The sequence below is a fragment of the Pteropus medius genome, unplaced genomic scaffold (assembly GCF_902729225.1).
Source record: "Pteropus medius unplaced genomic scaffold, Ma_sr-lr_union100, whole genome shotgun sequence".
NCBI lineage: Eukaryota > Metazoa > Chordata > Mammalia > Chiroptera > Pteropodidae > Pteropus > Pteropus medius.
This window is the reverse complement of record NW_024342471.1, coordinates 6,115,905-6,123,813: the sequence shown is the minus strand read 5'-3', so window position 1 is coordinate 6,123,813 and position 7,909 is coordinate 6,115,905. Positions and strand designations below refer to the sequence as shown.

General features: G+C 51.1%; 1 protein-coding gene across 1 annotated transcript in view; it reads right to left on the bottom strand.

The window, feature by feature from the left end:
- Positions 1-7,365, bottom strand: part of COX4I2 (cytochrome c oxidase subunit 4I2) — a 13,507-nt gene extending 6,142 nt beyond the window's left edge. Inside the window, exon 1 of the mRNA XM_039864012.1 lies at positions 7,355-7,365. The gene's annotated coding sequence lies outside the window, so the exon portion shown is untranslated. The remainder of the gene's footprint in view (positions 1-7,354) is intronic.
- Positions 7,366-7,909: the final 544 nt, after the last annotated feature.

Below are 7,909 nucleotides of genomic sequence, written 5' to 3'. Positions count from 1 at the left end.
CCACAGGACTCTCTGCCTTCTGAGCTCCTGGGACGTGCCCTGCTCAGTGATGGCAACACGGTGGAAATGGCATTGACAGAAGATGTTCCTTATTCCCGCTCAAATTTCCTTCATCTGAAACTAAAGATGAGTTTCATCAAGACACAGGCACTTCTCCGCTAGCTGTAAAATTGGCTTGCTGTGTTTTGGTTTACAATAGGTAAAAGAAGCAACTGTGCTGATACATTGTTGTGTATCCTTCAGTGATGGGAGATAGGGTACGAGATGCTCCTGGCAGAGCATTTAAGCACAGTCCCTAAAAGACAGGGTTCTTGATAAAAAGAAAAGAAAGGAGAAAAGTTGGCAACTATTCAATCCCGTGGAATTCCCTCCCTTAGAAGTCAGCAGCTGGCAAGGGCATTTGTTTCATGGTAGAGCCCGTTGGATTGGCTTGCGCCAATATTACCCTATAGCATAGAGACTGGAAATAAAACCAAAGGATGGCAGATAATCAGAGAGTTGTAATGTCCCCAAAATGCTCCCCAGGATTCCCCTCTGACAACACTTAGAGTTGACTGTCTCCTTACAGCTTCTGAAAGAATAAGTAGGCAGAATGTTAGCAGTTAGCTGGGGTTCTAAATTTATTGACACTGTTGATAAGGACTATAGCTTATTTACACTCCTCTCCCTGGTGTTCGGAAAATGATTAGTTGAATATTCAAGAGTGAGCTAAAGTTAAATGGAAATTTTTTTTTTTAATGCTTCAGAGGAACAGAGGAAAAAAATCCTAAGACTGAATGTACTATTATTACCATTTATTCTTGTTCTAGGATAAATGATTTAAAAATATTTGTCCTCTAACGTTGCAAGAACAAGAGTTGTTTGGCTCCAAATGCCCCTGTGGTTGGAGCAAGGCATGGGTAACCTAAGAGGACAGGCCACCCTTCCCATTGGTGGCTTGCATGGAAGGCAGGAGCGTGGTCAACACCCAGGGAGAGCCTGTTCTGGGGACATGGCAATGGTGGCCTGGGGAATTCAAGACAAGACCTGGTTTGGAGATGTGTTGCTCCACATTTACACTGTGAAATACCAAGTGGCAAATTCCACATGACCAGATAATATCTTGCAAACCCCATGTAGCCATCATCTATCTACCCAGTTGTCGGGAGCCTTAAGCCTGCAACTGCTGGCACAGCCCACCTGTTTCTGACTAGCCAAGTAGAAGTCACCTCATCTGGTGGACGCCAATGAGCTTGTAACAAATACTCTCTTCCCTGATCAGTCCCGCCCCTGCCCTCTCCACTTGAGTGTATAAATATAACCGCTCGACAATAAAATTTTGAGGCTTGATCAGAACACTGTCTTGCCTCCATTCTTTTCTCCCGCCCATGTTTTCTTCAAGGTACGGTCCTCCTCGGGTTCTACGCAATAACTAGGTCCTGCAGGTCGGGACAAGTGGCGCCCAACGTGGGGCGCGAGGCACGGACCTTTACCGGACAGCGTAATTCGTGAAAGGCGTGCACGCACCTAGGAGTGCCTTCCCGGCGGCTGCGACCCCCAGACGTCGGAATGGCGGGAAAGTCATTGCTGTCCCATTTTTAACATGGGCCATTCAATCTCCAGAGAGGAGACCTTTATCAAAGAGATAAAGAAGTCGTTAAGGGAGAGAGGAATTCGGGTTAAGAAAAAGGATTTGGTTAGTTTTTTCTGTTTTGTTGATGAAAAATGTCCGTGGTTCATTATTAGCGGCCCAGATATTCATCCCTTGAGTTGGCAAAAAGTAGGAAAAGATTTAAATAGATTACTGGAAAAAGAGGGACCAAATGCTGTCCCCGTTAGTTGTCTCAGTTATTGGGGACTCATTCGAGATATCATTGAAGGGGCCGAAACTGATAGTAATAAGAGACAGCTGCTATCGGTAGCCACTGAAACGCTCAAACAGCTCTCTCGTCCCCCATCCGTTAAAGGTGGAGCTACCTCTTCCCCCTGTCCTTCTGTAGTCGTGGACGTAGAGCCCTCGCCTCCGTTCGGAGACCCTCTTCCCCAAATATACCCCATAATACCAAAACCCGGCCCTGAACCCCTTGATCCCGGAGATGCAACTGTTCTGGAGGACGAGGCCGCCAAATATCATGAGCCTGTTTGGCCTTCATCTCATACCTTTTTTGCTGCAGGGAGGCCTGCCACGTGCCCCCCTCCTTACAACCCCCTCCATATCCCTCAGGCGGTTCTTGACCCCTTTTTGGAGACAAAGAAACAACTGCAACAACAAATTCAAAGCCTCAAAAGCGTCTTTACTTTACAGAGTGAATTGGCTAATTTACAATTAGAAGTCTCCGCTCTACAAAATTCTATTTTTTCGGGGCCTCAATCTAAGCCCCCTAAGGGACCCCGGGCCAAACCCTTTGTTTTCCCCATCATGACTCGATCCGGTACCAAACCCTCACAGGACCCGGATACAACTCAGGAGGCGTCTACTGACGCCCAAGAGGCCCCTAGAGCCAGCACACCTGATGACCCAGCTTATGACGATGTGGCACAATCTGAGGAAGAAGGGAAAGACCCACATAACGATTCTGAAAATGAGGGAGACTATCAGAACCTTTTGCCTACTGTAAAACGGATAAAATTTAAAACTGTCAAAGATTTACACAGTGCTATAAAGAGCTATGGCCTTACAGCTCCCTTTACCTTGTCCATACTTGAAAGTTTGCCTGGTGATGGCTTTCTGTTGCCGGGAGAATGGACAAGAGTGGCCCAATCTGTGCTGAGTAGGGGAGAGTTTTTAACTTGGAAAGCAGAATTTTTTGACAGGGGGGAAACTCAGGCAATGCGCAACCAGAAAAATCCCCGGTCTCCCATGGCCACCTGGACTGCTGATAAGATATGTGGGAGGGGAGACTTTGCCTCTGAGCGTAAACAACGCAGTTTGTCCGCTGGGATCCTTAGTCAAACAGCGGCCGCTGCTATCGGGGCCTGGAGAGCCATTCCTCCAAAAGGTTCGGTCACCATGCCCTTAAGCAAAATAGTTCAGGGGCCCCATGAACCTTTCTCCCAGTTCGTTGCACGTTTACAGGAAACTGCGGAGCGCGTCCTAGGGCCAGAGGACGGGGAAGGGAAACTTGTAAAACAGCTTGCTTATGAAAATGCTAATGCTGCCTGTAAAGCGGCTTTAAAGGGGCACCTCCGAAATCTCGATATTCATGGGATGATTCGCTTGTGCAATGATGTCGACTCCACCGCCCATCAAATAAAGTTGGCCATCGGGGCTATAATGCAACATGCTAATAGTAACACTCCTGTTCCCCAAAATACCCCCGTTGCCGCTCGGTGTTGCTTCCGCTGCGGACAACCTGGACATGTTGCCCGACTATGCTCACTTCCCCATACCGGGCAGATCTTAGCTCCCCCTCTCCTGGCTCCCTGAGGGTAGCCAAGCTGGTCGCTGGAGGGGAGGGTGTGGATCGGCCCGAGGGAGATCCACCCTCAGAGAACCTGATTTCTATGTTTGCCCAGGTGGGCACAGAAGCCGGACCCTTAATCACCAATGTGGATTTAGAGATTCTTTCTATTGTGCTTCTTGGGGATGTGAAACCACTGGTGACGCCTACTGGCACCCTGTCTCCACATGGGATTATATTATAGTTAAAAAGGGCTGGCATAATTCCCAGCCTAATGTGACCGCTACCCCCGAATGCAAAAATACTCATAGAACCCAAGGGTGGTGTACTCCCCTTCTTATTTCCTTTACCGATAAAGGAAAAAGAGCACCCCTTGTGGCATGGACAAGGGGACATGAATGGGGCCTGAGACTTGATGCAATTGGAATGGATCCAGGGTTCACATTCAAGGTGAAATTAATTCGCTCCACACCTAATACTGAACCAAAAATTGTTTTAGGCCCAAATAAAGCCCTGTCTCGGCCGCAAAGCCCCCAAACACCCCTCCGGGAGAATACTCCTCTCCCTCCCCAGAGCACTGCCTATCAAGCCCGTTTGCCCCCCGTTAGGCCTTCCACAGGTGAGGCCCTTAAAGGCCCTAGCTAATGCCACTGCACAATCCCTTAACACCTCGACCTATGAGGATTGCTGGATGTGTTTTTCCCCTGTTCCCCCTTTTTATGAAGGCATTGCAACTGTCTCGCCAGACATGACCTATACCAATGATTCACGGCAGACACGCTGGGTGGACTCTCCCTTTTCTGAGTCCTCTCCTGGGCTCACATTGGCCCAGTTGTCAGGAATTGGCCTCTGCATTCATAGTACCTCATTGCTTCTTCCCCCTGAATTGTTGCCTATTTGCAATACCTCCCTTACGCCTCTAACACAACACCATTTCCTTGTTGCTCCCCAAGGAATGTATTTTGCTTGCTCTTTTGGAATAACCCTGTCTATTGTCCCCCAGTTATTGGTAGAAAATCATGAATATTGTGTCCTAGTTGTGCTAATACCTAAGGTCTCAATACATCCTCCTGAAGATTTGATTCCCTTTTATCATAGCGCCCCGCGTGTCAAAAGGGAACCTGTAACTGCCATCACTCTGGCAGTCCTCTTGGGGTTGGGGGCCACCGGAGCCGGGACCGGCATTGCCTCTATAATCACAACAAATCAACAATTCCATACTCTTAGTTTGGCTATAGATAAGGACATTCAAAATTTACAGGAAGGCCTCGATAACCTAATGGAACCTGTTGTTTCGCTTTCCAAAGTGGTTCTACAAAATCGCCGCGGTCTTGACCTCCTCTTCCTCAAAGAGGGTGGTCTATGTGCCGCTCTTAAAGAAGAATGCTGCTTTTATAAGGATAAGACAGGCCTAGTCCAAAATAGTATTGAGAAAATAAAGAAAAACCTAGAGACCCGACAGAAACAAAGAGAAAAAGAAGAGGCCTGGTATAAAAGTTGGGCCTCTAAAACCCCCTGGCTGTCCACCCTACTTCCTACTATTCTCGGACCTCTAGCAGGGTTCCTCCTTTTACTGTCGATTGGCCCCTGGGCAGTGCAAAAACTAACTGCTTTTATTAAAGCACAGGTTGATCAACTAACTAAACCAGCTGTTGCCGTCCACTACCACCACTTGACAACTCAGGATGATGACGATGTGGAACAAGATCCCCGGCACCCTAGAAATCTTAACCCCTCTAATACACCCCTGCGCCTGCATCGACTTCTTTAAGGCCTAGCTCCCCGCCACACATGGGGCGGCATGAAACTAGAGACATGCCTACCTCACCCTTGGACGAGGGTCTAGAGGTATGGGCACCGAGCAGAGTGACGGGCAAAGCACCGCAAGGAAGGGCCCTTCTGTGCCTTCTCTAGTCCTTCCTGAGAACATGCCTGACTTGCATAGAGGTTGGTATCATATTAATATTACACAAACCGGCTCTGCCTCTCCTCCCCAAAAGATACCAAGAGCCATAGCTGGTGGGTTCATTAAAAGCTCACGGGAGGAGTCGGGCCTCTGTTCCCTCTCTCGGTCAAAGCCCACCTTTCTAAAAAAGAAAGGGAGATGTCGGGAGCCTTAAGCCTGCACCCGAAGATAATAACCACATCCTGTTATCAAGAACAAACTCTGCTAGCTGTAACTTTTGGATAGCCACGGCACTGTGAAGCACCCGTCATTTCCCGTGTCCTTGTTCCCCATTCCGCCACCTGCAGAGCGGGAGCCTGCAACTGCTGGCACAGACCATCTGTTTCTGACCAGCCAGGTAGAAGTCACCTCATCTGGTGGACGCCAATGAGCTTGTAACGAATACTCTCTTCCCTGATCAGTCCCGCCCCTGCCCTCTCCACTTGAGTGTATAAATATAACCGCTCGAAAATAAAATTTTGAGGCTTGATCAGAACACTGTCTTGCCTCCATTCTTTTCTCCCGCCCATGTTTTCTTCAAGGTACGGTCCTCCTCGGGTTCTACGCAATAACTAGGTCCTGCAGGTCGGGACAGGATGCCACCTCCATTCTGGACCACAGCAACAACAGACACAAAGTGGTGAGAAGGTAGTGTAGGAGTCTCCTGGATTTCCAAGAGACTCCCAGCTCCCAGGATAGCCATGGTTACTCCTGGGAGCTGCTCCTCCCCCTTCCATGTGACCAAGGGAATTCCAGATTTGAGGGAGCTCCAAGAGGACCACCTTACTTCTTGGATGCTGCCCAGAGTGTGCTGAAGAGTTGCCCTATGGACAGAGGACAAGTGAAGACCCTCCTTCAGGCAATCTGGAGAGAGCAGGTCTTGAGTCTTGTCATACCTTTCTGGGGCAGGTGGATGCTGGCTGCACTGGAGTGAGTGGCTGATGTGTAGGTTCTACTGCTGCCTCGCTGATGGCCAAATAGTACCATTTCTAGGCCTCAGTTTCTCCATCCCTCAGAGGGCCTCCCAAGGGAAGGCATTTGGGGATCAGGACCCTTTGCTCTGCCCTGCCCTCTCCCACCACCACCACCTCCCACTTCGCCCTGCCCCCTTCCCCCACCCCCACCCCCCGTAGGAACTCCAGGTCCCAGATGCGGGTGATGCTATGATAAGGAACATCTGTTGGGGAAGCTGAGGGGGATGGGGTGGAGGCAGGCCCCCACTGCTCAAGGTTGACATAGGGCAGCACCGCCTCCACCAGTATCTGAAAGTCCTAACGGTGGGAATAGTCAGAGTCTCTCATATGGCAGGTCACTCAGGGGGTTCTGAGGCAAGGAGTCTTCCCTGGGAAACTTGATGGCCATAGAGGGGAGGGGGCTCCGGATCGGGTATTACAGGCCACTGACTGCAATGGGCCCTACATGTGAATGCAGGCTGCGGTTGTGGAAACGTTAGGGATAGGGGGTGAGAGAGATCTGTCCCTTTCCTGCTGGCCCCCAGCTCTCACTCACTTGATCAGATCCAGAGAGCCCCCGAGATTCTGCCCGGACATGAGTCATGGCCTCAACATCCTGCTGGTACGACTGCCCCCAACCCCCATTCAGGATTCACGCAGGACCCACCTCGGGGCCCCCATCCCAGAGGGGGTACTGAGGAAGACCTAGACTTCATGCAGGACTCGAAGGCGAAACTACAAAGAGGTGCTGGACAAAGCGTCACGGACTTTTACCCCCAGACACTCTGGGACCCGACAACCGGTTGAACTCGGGAGAGTGTCTGAGACAGAAGGGGCGGGGTCAATAAATGCAGGGGCGGGGTCTGGCAGATGGAGGGTAGTAGGAGCCTGGGAGAGGGCGGAGGAAGGTAGGAATGGGCGGGTCACATCCTTGGGGCGGGGACTATAGTGTAAGGGTCGGGCCAGGGTACCGAAGGGAAACAAGGCACTAAATCGATGGGGCCAGTTGGGCGGGGGCGGAGCCAGTGAACAGAGAGGGCGTGGTCCAGATTGAGGGCAAGTCCTATCCCGCTCACCAGCAAGAATTCGGGCTGACGGACGGACTCAGTTGAGGCACTGTGACTCCAGAACAGTGAGGCCTGCGGGGCGACAGGCAGCGCAAGCACGAGGGTGCCCAGGCGGCAGCGCAGGCTCGGAGGACGTCGTGCAAATACCCCCAGCTCCATGGCCAGTCCAGAAAGTGCTTATGCAATTGTAGACAGGCGGACCGGGTCAGAACCAGTGCCGAACCAGAGCTGCTACGGGGATGACCGCTAAGGGTGGGTTTCCCGGCTCAGGGAACGACCCCGCAGCGCGATCATGGACAGGCGAACGCCCTGGGCTGGATTTCGCTGGGATGGAACGAGACCAATGGCCTGGAAGATGGAAATCTCCTTTCGGCAGGTCTGAACTCTGTGCACCGGTCCCACTCCAGGACAGACGCCTTCAGAGAAGAGGGCAGGGATTAGGGAGGGGTCCGGATGGTGGCCGCCGAGGCTGCATCAGCGATCCTTCCCTCACCTGGGGCACGAAATGAGCAACATTCTGGATGTTCGGCCGGAAGGGGAAATCCTTGCAGAACTGCAGGGGCG